Source organism: Rattus norvegicus, chromosome 11 (assembly GCF_036323735.1).
Source record: "Rattus norvegicus strain BN/NHsdMcwi chromosome 11, GRCr8, whole genome shotgun sequence".
In the NCBI taxonomy this organism is placed as follows: Eukaryota; Metazoa; Chordata; class Mammalia; order Rodentia; family Muridae; genus Rattus; species Rattus norvegicus.
The window spans coordinates 27,568,065-27,584,102 of NC_086029.1; the positions used below are offsets into that span (position 1 = coordinate 27,568,065).

The window sequence follows — 16,038 nt, forward strand, 5'->3', positions numbered from 1 at the left end:
ATAAGAAATCCAAAGTGGGTTATTTAGGCCAAAATCAAGTTACCATCAGGTTTGAAATTCCTTTGGGAGTCGCAGGGGGAATTCCTTTCCTTGTGTTTGGTGGCTTCTAGACAGTTTTGGTTTGGGTCCTTGCCTTTGTATATGAAGTTCATTCTCCACCCAGGTCTTCCTTAGCATCTCCTGTCAATGCTGACGTTTGAAAGGCTGCAGGTCATCTATGACCCCATTATATCCACGAAGATGATTCCACCTTAAGGGAATTTAACTGTTATTGCCTCCCAAACCCCACATGCTGTTTAACATTGCACGGTCCCAGGCTTTAGGACAGCAATGCGAGCACCTCTTAATAGAGGCGCTATTCTATCACACACTGAATAAATGAGGGAAACGTGAAGAGGCGCTTGCTTTAGACTGTGTATGGCTGTGAAATGACTCAATGTTTCATGATTTCCTAAAGTCGCTTCATCAGGTTTAGAGTCCAATTTATTAAATACAGTTTTGGTATGTCCCATGAAAAATAGGTTTGTCGATCCTTTCGATTTGCTGTCCTTTATGTTTGCTGCTGCGTTACACGCTAAATTCAGCCTTTATAGATACTGCGTGTTCAAAGGCTGCCTAGAAAATCGAAAAGCAAAATGAAGTTGCTCTTCTTCAGGGTCCTCCCTCCTGTGCATCACCCTCTCACACATGTAACAAAACCCTTGCAGAAAGCCTGGCTGCCTCCCTACTGCACATGCGTCTTCATCCCCATCGCTGTTTCTAGGGGGCGCTTTTAAGGCTTAGCTTTATTTGTTCCCACCACCACCACCCAATTCTTCTCCCCTGTGCTGGTTGGTTGACATTTATAACACCGTTGTGATCACTATGCTGTATTCCAGCCTTTTTTGCTTCAGGATCCTAGTTATTTTCCCCACGCCGTCATTTTATTCCCTCGGCAGGACTCCAAACATCATGCACTGGCAACCTCACCTGCTCAGGATCTGTCTGAAGTTAGGAATTTAGTATCTTCCAACTTCGAGTCTCACTTGAATTTCACAATTAAGCAAAGCCCCCCGCCTTGAGCAAATGACAGCATGTCTGCCCCCAGAAAAAAACTCTAAGTAATGTACAGAAGCACATTTGGGAGTACAATTGACTTTTTATGTACTGAAGCCAGATGCATTTCATTCCTATGCATGCTGAGGGAAGCGAGTTCATCTCATATATCAGAAGAAGCATCTGCTCTACCAAATCGCACGGCCGGATATTCATTACGCTTAGGCAACAAAACACTTAAGGAAATAAAATCTCCCTCCCATTAAACAAGGTACATAAAGAGATTTTCTTTTTATACAAGCCAGTTATTCCCTAAACAGAAAATACAAAGAAATAAAAATGAGCCTTAAAATATATTTTCTGCTCAGATATTTAAGCAAAATCTAGGGTAAAATTTATGAAAAGGGCTGTAAACAGTGTTGATACCTGAATAGTTATTTATCACTCGTGAATATGTGTTCAGAGGATTGACTATATAGGTGGCATATGAAAGTTCATAAAGAAAAAAGACAGTATAATATGCATATGCTATTAAATTCCTATTCCTCACTGCTTCAGAAAGAAGGAACAAAAACCTCATAAAATTGTCTATGCAATCATATATGTGCCTTGTTCTTTAAAAGTGATGCTCATTGATAATTCAAAAAGTCTAAGACAGACTCATAAACAACTTAATAATTAAATTTCAGAGAAAACCCCTATAATTAGAGAAAACTGCTTTATAGGTCCACACAACTGTTTGTATCATGAACGAATATAACATTTTAAATAAGAATACCTCAGATCGATGGTATTTTGTTTAGGAATTTAAATTCTAATGCATTATTACAATATCAGGGCTTGAACCAAAGTCCTTCTGGGTGAGCACTCTACCACCGACATGTAACCCCAGGTTTTTTCACTTTCCTTTGTTGTTGTTGTAATTGTTGTTGTTGATGATGATGATGTGTCTTAATTTTAATTTTATTTCCTCAATTATCTTACCAAGTAGCAGGTGCTCTTCTAGGCTATTCTTACACACTACATTTTTCCCTTTCCCAAGCCTCATTTCCCTTACCCTTTGCCTCATATCTCTATTTAATCTTTCACCCTTGTTTCCTCTCCCACTCTCATACCACTGTTCTTCACTATTAAGTTCCACGCTCGGCCCATTAAAGTCTCTCCTCTGCTTTCTAATTTCCTAGCCTCTAAACAAATTCACTCTCTCAAAAATACGCAAAAAATATCAGGAAATTCCTAAAACGTACAATATAACATATATAAAACTTTTAAATAAACTCACTCTATAAGGTGGAAGACATTATCTTACCTAGACATCACATGCTACCAAGTAAAACCTACGTTACCAAGAATGGGTTACATTCTTGAGTTACTCACTGTCCAAAGGGGGAACCCCAGACACCCCCGCCTCAAATACTGCAGGCTGATGGACAGCCTCCACAGTGTGTTGCTAAACCCCTATGGCTGATAACATCACATGTTTATGACATAGAATACGGAGAAATCTTGTTTGCATTTACTTCGCTAGGATGTTTCACCTCTAGTCATTAGCATTCATAGTGCTGTAAGGTCCTAGACATGCTACCACAGAAGAAAAGTAAGCATCAATCTTGGCTAGCTACAAATATTGCAGGTTATAATAAAGATCTGTCAGAAAGGTGTGTCCACAGGTGCAACAGTGGCATGAAAGATATGGAAATAACCCACCGCTTCTTTTTTATTTTTCTACCTGTGGACCATTCCATGAGATGGAACCCATATCTCATATGTTCATGAGGTAAAGAACCTGAGACTGAGAAGGTTAAAGTTCTGGGAGAGGGGAGAGCTATTACTGACATCATTCTTCTAAGTGAACAAAGCAATAAAATAACTCCATTGACACCAGTACACCCCCTACAATATATCAATCCACCATCAGTAGAGATTCTTTTTTACTGTAGATAGTCAATAATATGGAGACTCACAACTGAACAAAATGCAAAGAGTTTTTAGAGGGCTCAGCATTAAATGGGGTGTCTTTATCAGACCCTTCCCGCTAAGATTAAGCTCTCCAGGTGAGGGATTGGATGAAGTGGATTAAGAGCAAAAAGTGATTGAGGACCCAAGGATTTTCCAGACAAAAGAGAATAGATACACATATGAAATCAAGAGCCTGTGACAGAATGCACTGTACCTGCACAAACTCACGCTAGACCTAAATCCCATAATAAAAGAGGAGAAGGAGGCACCCAAGCCAAGAAGTTATTCACAGATGATAGCTACTCTGGGAGAGAGAGCCAATTTTCAAAACAATGACATTGGATCTATAAGCTACACTCTAGGACAGGTCCCATGTTCAGGCCAATAGAAGTCAGACCCCATGTCTTTTACTGGCTTTTTCTTTTTTTCTATTTGTTTGTCTATTTGCTTGCTTTTATTTTTATATCAATGGAAATCCTTTCTATTCATTTATATAATGAGTTATTTTATTTAAATTTTTCATATAGTATGTTTTGATGATGTTTCCCTTGCCCCAATTCCTCTAAGAGCCTTTCACATTTATATTATTCACACAATGTCCTCTCTCTCTTTTTCTGTATCTCACATTTAAATACATACACTGAAGAAAAAGAAAATAAACAGAGAAATAACATGAAATTAAATGGGAATGGATGCGGAAAGGTCTCAGAGAAATTGGGGATTGGAAAGAGTATGATAGAAACTATATTGTATGAAAATCTCAAAGAATAAATGAAGAGGTGGACATTTTTCAATTTGCAGATGGTTCTACCACTCCTACATTTCTTTATTACTAAAATTTAAAAGTCCATCTCACCCCATACAGTGTAAATGATATTTGTCAACTTATCGTTCTTTGTATTTTAAAATGTTTGCTTGATATATGTACTATGGGGTTCAGCGATATAACACATCACCAGTTTTGCAGTTGTAAAACACAGGAGGTTATCTCCATTACATGATCACCATGACCATCATTAGACTTGTGTTCAAAAATATTGTCATTTGGTTGGCGAATGATAACCTTTGTCATAACATCCAGTGCCTACTGAAGTTACAAATGGTGTGAAAGTATGAAAAAAAAGTTTACTTATGAAACCTAACTCTACTTCTTCCTTGACTCCTCTACAAGGAAGGATATAAAAGCTTTGCTGTGATTTATACTTGTGAATAATATACTACAATTCCTGAAATAATAATTATACCAATCTTTAACTTCAATATATGAGGTATTCTACACTGATCACAGAGAGGGTGTGAACCACATTTTGTGTATCATTATATATTTTAAAAAACATTGTGTTTGATTGTAAGTACTCATAAACTACCTAATTATTGGTACAATTTCTGGACAACTGATTATCAGTTTCAATGGTGCTATTATACTATAAATTATTTTGATTGTCATATCTATATTAAGATGAAACTGTCAGGACCCATCATAGGACAAGGTAGCAATTGAACTTCCTAGATGATCGACTTAAATTAACCTCTATGGCAGAATCCAATAGGAAACTCCCAGAAGAAAACCATTTTAGGAAAGATTAATATGCTTTTCTTATTATTAAACATAAATGACAATCACTAGAAATTTACCCAATCTTTTGGGCAGATCTCTGCAGATCTACAAAGATGTACTGTCTTGTAGTGATCCTATATAGGTAAATAAATGATTTCTTAATCCTTAATGATGATCCTATATGAATTTACCAAAATTATATCAGTATTTGTTAAGCTCTTCTACAGTGTGACTGCTAATTAGGTCTCTTCTGATAGTCAAGACTGCAATAACTCTGGCAGTCGCCCATGTGTCACCATTTAGTTAATTGCTTCTAGATACTAACCAGACTTTTTACTACTCAGCACATTCCAAGAGGTTGTAAAACCATTAACCAAGATCATTAAAAAGAAACTAACAATTTATTTTAGGTGTTAGGACAAAAGATAAACTAGTGACTGTGTGTATATATATATATATATATATATATATATATAACTTAACTAATAATTTAGTTGTGATTTTTAATTCTCAGTGAATGTAGGGAGCTGTGGCAGGTGATGAATAAGTTTAGCCAGATAATTACTCCTAATGGATATGTATGTTAACATTCTGTTATAAACTTCTATTTTAATTTATGTTTTGATTTTATGCATGAACATGTGATGAATTTTTTGACACGTGACCATATATTCTGAAAGATGAATAAGTGCTGAGGATAAAGAGAAGAACTGAGCTGAGGAGAAAATTTTAGACAGAACACTTCTTAGAGAAAGAGAAGAATTTTCCCTATCCCCTTTCCATTCATTCCATTTCCCCCCTTTTTCTTAGCGAGCTTTCAGAGAACATTTTACCACTTAGTAATAAACACTATCTATGATCGCTTTTCAAGGTGTCCCTTTTTCTAAAGAGACTGAAAGTTAGAGGCATGCAGTTCCTGCTGAGGTAGATCAAAGGCCACATTACTTAATCACCACCCCCACCCCCACCCCCCACCTCCCCCACCCTTCTCCCCAACCCCCCCCACCCCACTGTTAGGCTACAGATGTCAATAGCCTAAGTCACCAACTTTTTGCCCTCAGAAAGAGCAAGAAGGTTTTTAGGACCTTTTAGAAGTTATCATCAGCATTTTAGTACAGTTAGAGAGCTAGAACATCCCGGGACCACCAGAGTCCTACTCTGTGCCATCTCAATCCTCTCCAGGTCCCGAAGCTCCCGACAGAAAACACCCTTTAGCAAGTGGTCATGGACATGCATATGTGGCTGGTCATGATATAATGAAGTGTTAAAATGTTTGCTGGCTTTCAGAGCTCACCCTGATGAAAAGAACAAGAGAACACCAGAGCTAGGAGGAAAGATGATCCAAACATTAAGATGAAATGGTCAGAAAAATAGAAATATTCCTCATGTTTTCTTTGCTGCTGAAATGCGTTCAGAAAATAGAAATGCAACAATCCTGATAAGAAAAAATGTCAAGTAATAGTTCAAGAGTGTCCTGAAGTGTCATTATCTCCTTTGGAGCCACACTCTCTCATATCTCTTGAAAGAGAGAGAGAGAGAGAGAGAGAGAGAGAGAGAGAGAGAGAGAGAGAGAGAGAGAGAGAGAGAGATTACTTCTATCAAACCCTAAGTGTCTTGGTCATAGTTTGTATTCCTACATAAAACATCATGACCAAGAAGTTGGGGAGGAAAGGGTTTATTCACCTTACACTTCCACATTGCTGTTCATCACCAAAGGAAGTCAGGACTGGAACTCACACAGTGTAGGAATCTGAAGGCAAGAGCTGATGCAGAGGTCTTAGTGCGGTGCTGCTTTGACTTGCTTGCCCTGGCTTGCTCAGCTTGCTTTCTAATAGAATCCAGGACTATCAGCCCAGGGATGGCACCATCCACAATAGGCTGGGCCCTCTCTTCCACCTTGATCACTAATTGAGAAAATGCCTTACAACTGGATCTCATGGAGGCATTTACTCACTGGAGTCTCCTCTCTCTGTGATAATTCCAGATTGTGTCAAGTTGACACACAAAACCAGCCAGTACAACACACTAAGTATGCTTCTAATCAGAATGCAGCTCAGTCAGCTTTGTATATATGAGTTCCTTAGCCATTCTAAAATGTGCTCACTCCCATTCCTAATTTAGAATTCACAATGCTTAAAACATAAGTTCTTTCTCAAATATTTTGGAATACTGTATTAAATAAATCATCCTGTATTAAATAGTGCTTCATTCAAATCATGTGGTCTCATTAATTTCTCCATGTGCTCGCAAAAATCTCTTTGCCGTGTACTGATCAACTACTCTATAATAATTTACCCCAATTACATTTCCTGTCCTGTTTATAGAACCCTTGTGATTTTAAACAAGTTGGGTTTTGATAGATTGAAATTGTGTTTTACTTTTGCCCTTTAAAAAGTCGCTACTTCCTTCTACAAATGTATAACGACATTGTCCATTCAGTCGTATGATTTACTAGAGAAAAAAATGACATTAATAGCAGCATTGCTTGCTGCACTGACTATCTTTGATGTGGGCTACGGCTAATGAGTGAGGGACAGTCGGTGGCATGAGCAACAAGAGGAAGATCACCACCAGCTCTCCACTTGGAGACATGTCCACACACACTTGCTTCCGCAACTGAAGTAACGCCATATGTTCTCAGGGAAGTGGGTGGTGAGAGTAACAGTTGGCCTGCTAAAGAGGGCCATGTGTACCGTCAGCCTACCACCATCCCTCTTATGATTGCTGAAAACTCAGTTGAAGTATGTGTTCTTCAGAATAACATAGCTGGAGGAGTAACTTCCTCAACACTACAGTCTCTGTAACTCTGGGTCTGGGAGCTAAAAGTATGCAGGAAATCCTCTTTTTATCATAGAACTTACTTAAACATCACCAACATTTCATAAATCCTTGTGATTATGAATTTGCTGCAAGATTTCTCTCTCTTAGCAAAATGATGACTCATGATCAACTTTCTTTAGTTCCGGTCTACACCAAAGGCATTTTAATCTTTAATTCGATATTCAAAATATTTCTAAAAAAAACAAAAAAATAAAAATAAAAAAAATATTTCTTATGCCACAAAAAATAAGTGTGAAAAGAAATTAAATAGCTTATAATTTTAGGATATCATATATAATTTCTAGAAAGTAAAGCGATAGCAATTTGGTAAATCTACGTGTAAAACTACTCTTAAAAGAAAAAATGTAGCTGTTTAGTTATGATTATAATAGTTTTGTAGCTGACCATGGATTTTCTATGTAATTTTCACAACTTCAAATGTAGTTCATCTGTTCTACTGATCACAGAATTTATTGTCTGAAGGTCAATGCTACCACAGTGGTCAGATAAGATAATTTACTTTACTCTTAATGGTTTCTTTTTAACAAATGACAAAGCTTTTAAGGACGATGCTCTTTGCACAACAACCATAAAGCACGTCACATCTATTTACAATATAATTTTTAAGAAAAATGAATGGCAAACTTGTGAGGAAGACTGAATTCATTTGCATTCAATTAATTTGAGCAGGGCACTGCAAGTTCATTTGAGAACAATGGCGCAGAAGAAAAAGCATACATCTTACACAGTGGTTCTCTCTGGGTCTACAGAAATATCTGGAAAGATGACATTATTATTAAATACAATTCACATGGCCATGTAGCTCATCATAAAATATATTCACTGAGTTAGTGTGTGAATGAACTCATTAGCATTGCTCAATTCCAGACAAGTCTGGATTCTATGACGCTTAAAAGGAAAAACAAACTTTTGTGGTCATGATGCAGGTATGGCATGTAAAGCGTGAAGCTTTATAAATAAATAAGGACAGTAGGACACTTGGTAATATAAATCTAAGTAATTTAGATGCTAACATAGATAAATAATGAGGTGAATTCTTAATTTGGTTGTTTGATTACAATATTAAGTATTCATTTAATAAAGTTATGGCTATGTTGTTGGTAAGCATCAACTGTTACTAGAGAACATAAACATTAGTATATTCAAAAAAGGTCTAAAGCTTATATTATTCCTGATGTATTATTGTTCCATAGGAAGCAATCATACTGGGGCTTGAGGTTAAAAGACTATCAGTAGAATCAGTGGCAGATTAAACAGATTTCCCCAATGGTTATTACAATCTCCACATGATTTAATCTTTACATGATTAAATGGGCTTTTCAGATCCAATTAAGTTTAGGACTTTGAGTCAGACTAGATTTTTCAGGTGATGTAAGATGCAATCCAGGATTATAGTCACAGAAACAAGGGCTTATAACCACATACACACACACACTCACACACACACTCACACTCACACACACTCACACACTCACACACACTCACACACACTCTCACACACTCTCACACACTCTCACACACTCTCACATACTCTCACACACACTCACACACACTCACACACACTCTCACACACTCTCACACACACTCACACACACTCACACACACTCACACGCTCTCACATACTCACACACACTCACACACTCACTCACACACTCACTCACACACAAACTCACACACTCTCACACATACTCACACACTCACACACACACTTACACACACTCACACACACACAGAAGTAAATAAGTACCATTTAAAAATAAAATAAAATAAACTGTACCTAGCAACTATGAGTTTGGAATTCTGATTTTTAAAATCTAAAGATAATGAGTTTCAGCTTGCGACAACTTGTCACAGCAACAGTGAAAAACCGAGACGTCATCATGGGAGTAGAAGCAATAAATATCATCCTAGCAAATTTAAGAAATAACTTGAGGACAGACGAGAGGGAGTGATAGATCAGAAACAAGACTTGCCTCCGGAAGGGTATTCTGTCTTCCTTATTTACCCTCTGAGCCTCAGTTTTGTAAGGAACATCACTATCTCAACAGGAATATGTACATTCATAATCCAGACTGAAGATTTTCTTTCTCTGTAACCCATTTCAGTCTCCCTTCAACCATTACATACATGATGGGCCCACATCTTTATGTAAGAATTCTTCTGACCAGAATAATTGCTGACCAGAAACATTACATCTCAAATGAAATTCTGTTAATGCACACAATTGGAAGGAGATACAAATATTTTTTCAAGAAGACCAATTACATATGGAGAAGGGACCTCATGTGGGCCAGGGAAACGGCTAAAAGAGTAAAATCACCCAAGCCTCAAATGTGGCTTTATGAGTCTGTGTAAAGCAGACACAGAAACTTTCAAAGCATAATTTTCAAGGGATGTCTGGTTCTTCCCACTTGTTCAAACTAAATCATTGCTCCAGTCTCCATTATTTTTATGTTAAGTGGACGAAGTCCAGACATGAATTATACTACCGCAAATAGAATCCTATGTACACAGAAAAAGAAACTCTCACATAATTGCTAACCAATGCCAGTAGAAAACTCCTAATAGTGAAAAAAAGAGAGAGTGCGTCTTTGGTCTAATAAATGTTTGTCTTGCTGCTGATTCTGTCCTGCATCAGATCATATGGCCTGGTACATAATAGCAGAAAAACATTATCAACATATTTATTTTAAATTTCTGTCATGTCTTGTTTATAAAATACCTGAAGAATAGTAGAAGATGGGTGTGGGTATACGAAAGGCTAACTCTGAATTTGAGGATGGAAATAATTATAGACTATCTCTCCAAAATCATGGATGAAAGCAGGGAAAATATCTCTTAGGTACTATCCTAATGGGCTGAGCCTCTTACATGCATAATTCTACCCGACCACTTTAATGTATAAGCAATCAGCACCTGATGCTGGATAAGCATTCTATAATTTATTTTTACATGTTGAATCTTTATAATTTGTGTGTGTTCATATGTGTTCAGGGGCCTGTATGCCATAGCCTGCACAGAAGTGAGCAGACAATCTTAGGGGGTCCTTTCTCTCCTTTCCCTATAGGATCCAGGGGTTAAACTATAGCCTTCAAGTTTGCAGGACAAGTTCTTTTATCTATGGAGTCTTATAGTCGCCTAAACTCGGCTAAATTTTTACTCCGTATCAAAAGTTGACTTAACTTTTGCCATCCTTCTCTTCATCCTTAACACGGTTCCTCAAGAAAAATATGGTTTGACATGCATAGTCTTCAATGGAGAACTCTGAAATTCACGTACGACCTCAATCACCAAGCCATCCTACATACTTGGTTTGCAATAGGGAAAAAAATTCAGCAAGCTAAAAATAATTGAATTGTTTATTCCAAGAATGACCGTCTAAGTGTAATGAATGAGGGTCTGGCTTCAAAAACTAGCATGGACCACACACAAAAGGATGAAAATATTGGTCAAAGTCAAGTTCATAGTTCCTCAAATTTCCCCTATTTTTCCTATTTATTCTTAAATAGTGCCTCAAATATATTTGCACAAAGGTATCTCACGCTTGAAAGTGCTTAAACGAAACTTCTGATGATTAACCAACACTATGTTTCCCAGATTTCCACACTTTTATGCATTGAATACCTTGTGATACTTCCTCATGCTTTCAATGCTGCTACGGAGAGGGTTAATGAGCAAAAGCAATGAGCCCATAAGGCTAATTCTCCCACTTGGTCTCTTGTTGTGTAGTGCTTACTTGTGTTATTGTGATCTATAGGCCGACCACTAGATACCTTCTAAAAAAGGTGCAAAGTTCAATTTCACATTTTCCGAGGAAACATTATGGGCACAGAAAAGAGAGAACTTTTCGTTTTCATCACACATATTGTGATTCACCCACCATCACGGCATGAGCACATCTCGGCCACATAGTGATATGAAAGTAGGCAAGAAATTGAGAGGTGACTTGGAGATGGGAGGAGGAGGTGTGGGATGTGGAACCGTGGGAGGGTGGACCGGGAGCACCAGTGGAAGGGGAAGCCCTGGGTCCTGCTAAGACTGAACCCCCAGTGAACTAGACTATGGGGGGAGGGCGGCAATGGGGGGAGGATGGGGAGGGGAACACCCATAAGGAAGGGAAGGGGGGAAGGGGATGTTTGCCCGGAAACCGGGAAAGGGAATAACACTCGAAATGTATATAAGAAATACTCAAGTTAATAAATAAAAATAAATAAATAAATAAAAAGATTAAATAATAAATAAGAAAAAAAAGAGAAAAATTCGAGAGGTGAGTACTGACTGAAACCATTTCCTTGGGCCCACAGAATTTAACAGTCTCTATCCAAACAGATACTGCAGTGAATCCATATCATTGTTTTCTGGAGCAGCCCTAACAAGATATGGAAGAACACACACACACACACACACACACACACACACACACACACACACACACACACTCACGCACACGCATGCACGCACACATGCCACCAAGCTGTTGAGTTCTCTTGTTTTTATTAGGTAACCCAGGAGTGTATTCTTGACTGTTCCCCAAAATTTCTTTTAGAAATTAAATGTAATTTCTAACCTTTACACTAACTATATGCAAAACAGAGATCACTAGACAGGATTAGTTACTTTATGTCATTGTATATACATGTCTCTCCTTTTTCAGTTATATTTTAGGAAAATATTTCTATATGAAGATGTACAACATTCCACAGTCTTTCCTGGAAACTAAAATTATATATTTAGAGTTTCTCCTTTCTTTCAGATCTCAGCTAACGTGTATCTGAATGCATCACATAGGCACAGAAATAAGCGCTTGTATATGGATTCCTTCTCAGAAATGTTAAATAGTGGCGACATCTGAAATGCCCTACTTGAGATATTTTACAAGATCTGAGGGAAGATAAGATTTTAAGAATCCAGGGGGAAAAATGTTTTAAGTCATCCTGAAAGGATTAGGTCAAATGGCCACAAGCCAGAGAACTAATTATCCTGACTCGTTTGAGAATACCTACTCGTGAGCATGCATGAAATTCTACAATCAGATGCAAAAATTGCACAGTCTCTATTTAATCACCACATGTGACTATGAAGTGAATTTAAACTGCTCATGGTCATTATGAAGTCTATGAGATTTTAATAAGTTCTCAGTCTCATATTCATTATCATTGGCAAACCCCCAAACTCTTATTTGAGCATAGAATACACAAACAACTACAAACTTTCTCAAAATTCACTTTCTTACCATTAATATTAATTCTTTTAAATTAAATATCTATCTGTGTGTGTGCGCGCACATGCATGTACGTGTGCGTGTGTGTGCCTGTGTGCAGTCATCTATGTATCCTGCAAATGACACAAGAGAGCAATAGAGTCCTTCAAAGAGGAGTTAGAGCGGCTGTGAGAGAGCCAGCGTGGATGCTGGGAACTGAACTCCAGTCCTTTGAAAGAACAGCAAGCACTCTTAAGCACTGATCTCCAGCACATGATATACAATTTTAGAACACACACACACACACACACACACACACACACACACACGCACACACACACACACACACAGAAAGGGAGAGGGAGAGGAAGGGGGAAAGGGAGAGAGAGAGATAGGGAGATGGAGAGGGGGTCACTCACTATTACCAATTAGTAAGATTAAATAAATGAAATGAGGAGTGAAATATATGGGATTTTTTTCCTCCCTTAATAGTTAAAATAAGCTTATTTTGAGTCTATTCATATTAGGCACCAAAGTACTCACTATTTTTTTAGAAACATGGTCACAGTTTAAAAACTAAAGCCATTTTCCTTTAAAGAATAACATTAAGTATACATCTTATTCCACTGTGCCCAAGAAACTCAGGAACAACTCACTCCAAAGGCGGAAGTTTGCTCTTATAGCAAGTTGTTTCTGTATTTCAAGTTCACTCTGAGTGGTTTCAAAACATCTAAATGGGGACTGCTTTCTGGATCATAAGATACACATTAACCCCCATGAATATTCTGAATATGTATTGAGACTGTCTTCCAGTCTACGTCTCTAAGGAGGACACATGTTGACACCTGGGACCAAGGAGCAACCTGAAGTTGACAAGGTGTTGCTATGAGACCGACCTCGGCACACTTGTGTTCTAAGTCTTCTCAATCAAAAGAAATGTCTTTTGCACATCATGTTTATACTTTTTCCTTGTGGTAGTCTAAACTAAAAGTGGGTGTAAACTTTGGAAAAGATCCAAAATTGAAGTTGAATAAATTTCTGCATTACAACACGGCATTCATTGAAACTTAATAGAGTTCATCCCTCCAGTCTTCACATTCAAAACTGAATTGATACTTCTGTTTCCCAAAACTTCCACAAGATGGAGAAGCAAGGTGTTTGCGCTGAAAAATTCTAACTCGAGCGCAGCCCTGATCCAGGTGACCTTAAGGTGAGGGGGGAGAGTCCAGTGGCGCTGCGTTACTGAACTCTGGATGCACCTGTACTGGTGGTGAAACTCCTACCAGTGCCAATACATATCAAGTGACCCTTCTCAAAACAGAAAGTTTATTAAAGACCTGAAGATCGTTTAAATCTCACTCCCATTTCTGGAATAAATGAGAAATTTGCATACATCACTGCTACTAATATCTGTGGTAGCCCACTGGACAAATGAAACAACCATAAATTCTACTGACAGGTAATCACCAAGGGGTACTAGTAATACAGGATTCAGAAACAGAGGCCCAGGCTACACAACAGAAACAAAAATGTGAGTTAAAAAAAAAAACTATAACCAAAATACACTATCTTCTGTGCCCACGATGATGAGCTGTTAGTTTTACTGAGCCATGAACCTTCTTTTTTTTTTTTTTTTTTTTTTTTTTCGGAGCTGGGAACTGAACTCAGGGCCTTGCGCTTGCTAGGCAAGTGCTCTACCACTGAGCTAAATCCCCAACCCCAGCCATGAACCTTCTAAACTCAGTTAACTTTGAAATACCTAGAGAATTCTGTTTTTCACAAATATGCATGCTCTGTTAAATATGTATGCATACAGACACATAGACACACAGACACACAGACACAGACGCACACACACACACACACACACACACACACACACACACACACACACGACAAAATGAAGCATAAAAATAAAGTAAACCTACACTGAGGGTAGCCAGGAGAATTGCCCATACCAGAAGGAGATTCCTGAAAACCCCATCAATCCTTTCCCTGAGACCTTCACAGGATGACAAATTGCCTTCCCTTTCAAAGGAACTCACCACTTCTCTCGTAGCCAAAGATTTCCAAAGTGAGAAAAAATACATTCCCTGTAAGTCATCCTCTTCAAAGTTATGTTTTCACCTCCTCCCCCCCACCTCAAAAAAAAAAAGAGGTACCAATTTTGGAACAGGGAAGATGAAGAGGAGATGGAGTGAATCAATATGGCTTTTAAGCTAAATTGCTATCACATGTGAAGCCTATCTGGGGCCTCAAGTCCCCTTTAATGAGCTCAAAGAAGGTACAGAAAGGAAAAGAAAAAAATATAGAACCCAGGTCAATCAATAGAAAGGCAAAGTGAGTAGATTTCTGGGCTCCAAGGTAACATTTTCTTGTTGCTCCTTACACCAAAATACACTTTCCCACAGCTTTCCGATCCTATTACTTGACTCGAGAAATTGAGCACGGAACAAGACGGGCAGAATTTTTTGTCATAGAAGCTTATTTATCTTACTACACACACACACACACACACACACACACACACACACACACACACACACACACACACACAATGTCTACCTTCGAAGACATTTTCTCAAGCCCACTTACTTGAGTTGAATTTCATCCAATTTCTGCCTGAAGATCAAAACCACCCCCCGCCCATTCCTTATCCTCAGCCTCTGTCAAGACCAAGTACATCCTTGTCTTAGGTAAATAAAAATCAGCAGCGGGAAAACAAAAGACAAAAAACAAAAAAACAGCAGGTTCAGGCCCCTGGTTCAAGACCCCTAAGCACACCTCTCAGCTTAACTCACCTGGAGTCAGGTCTAGATGCCAGTCTGCTCCAACAGGGACTAGCAATCTGCTGGGAAACTCTGGCAGCGTCCGCCTGAATTAGGAGCGCACTGCAGCTGAACACCCCCAGGACCTGATGCTCTGAATGCGCCCAGATTTTTGTTTTTCCACTCCCTGCCCCGAGCACTCCTCCTTCCTTTTCTTTCCTCTCCTCCCAGCCTGTCAGCTACTGCGCTCCCTCCTCCCCACGTGAGGCGAGCCGATTTTCTCCGCCTCTCACTGAGGTTTTGGTGCTCTGTCCGTGGTGCTAAAGAGGAAGCTCAGGGCTCCTCCCAAGCAGGAGATGTTCCCAAGATCTGCTTTCCCGACCAACCCCTTAGCTGCAGTCCCAAAAACAAATCTGCAGAAATCCTAGTTGCAGTCAGTGGGAAAAGGGGCGAGAGGAGCGATTAACCGTATCCTTGCAGCATCCAACATTCCTTCAATCATGCGTGATTGGGCAACTCTGTTCGATCACCAGAAACCACAACACCTTCCTAAACATCTCCACAAATCTTCAAGAACCAAAGAAATAAATGAAAATGGTATTCTTTGTCTGTGTTACCAGTACTTTATATACAGAGATGCAAACTTTGCTAGACTGCAAGGCAGAAAAGTTCAAGGA

General features: G+C 38.6%; 1 protein-coding gene across 1 annotated transcript in view; it reads right to left on the minus strand.

Moving 5' to 3' along the window:
* Positions 1–15,686, minus strand: part of Robo2 (roundabout guidance receptor 2) — a 1,567,832-nt gene extending 1,552,146 nt beyond the window's left edge. The window contains exon 1 of the mRNA XM_039088674.2: positions 15,395–15,686. The gene's annotated coding sequence lies outside the window, so the exon portion shown is untranslated. The remainder of the gene's footprint in view (positions 1–15,394) is intronic.
* Positions 15,687–16,038: the final 352 nt, after the last annotated feature.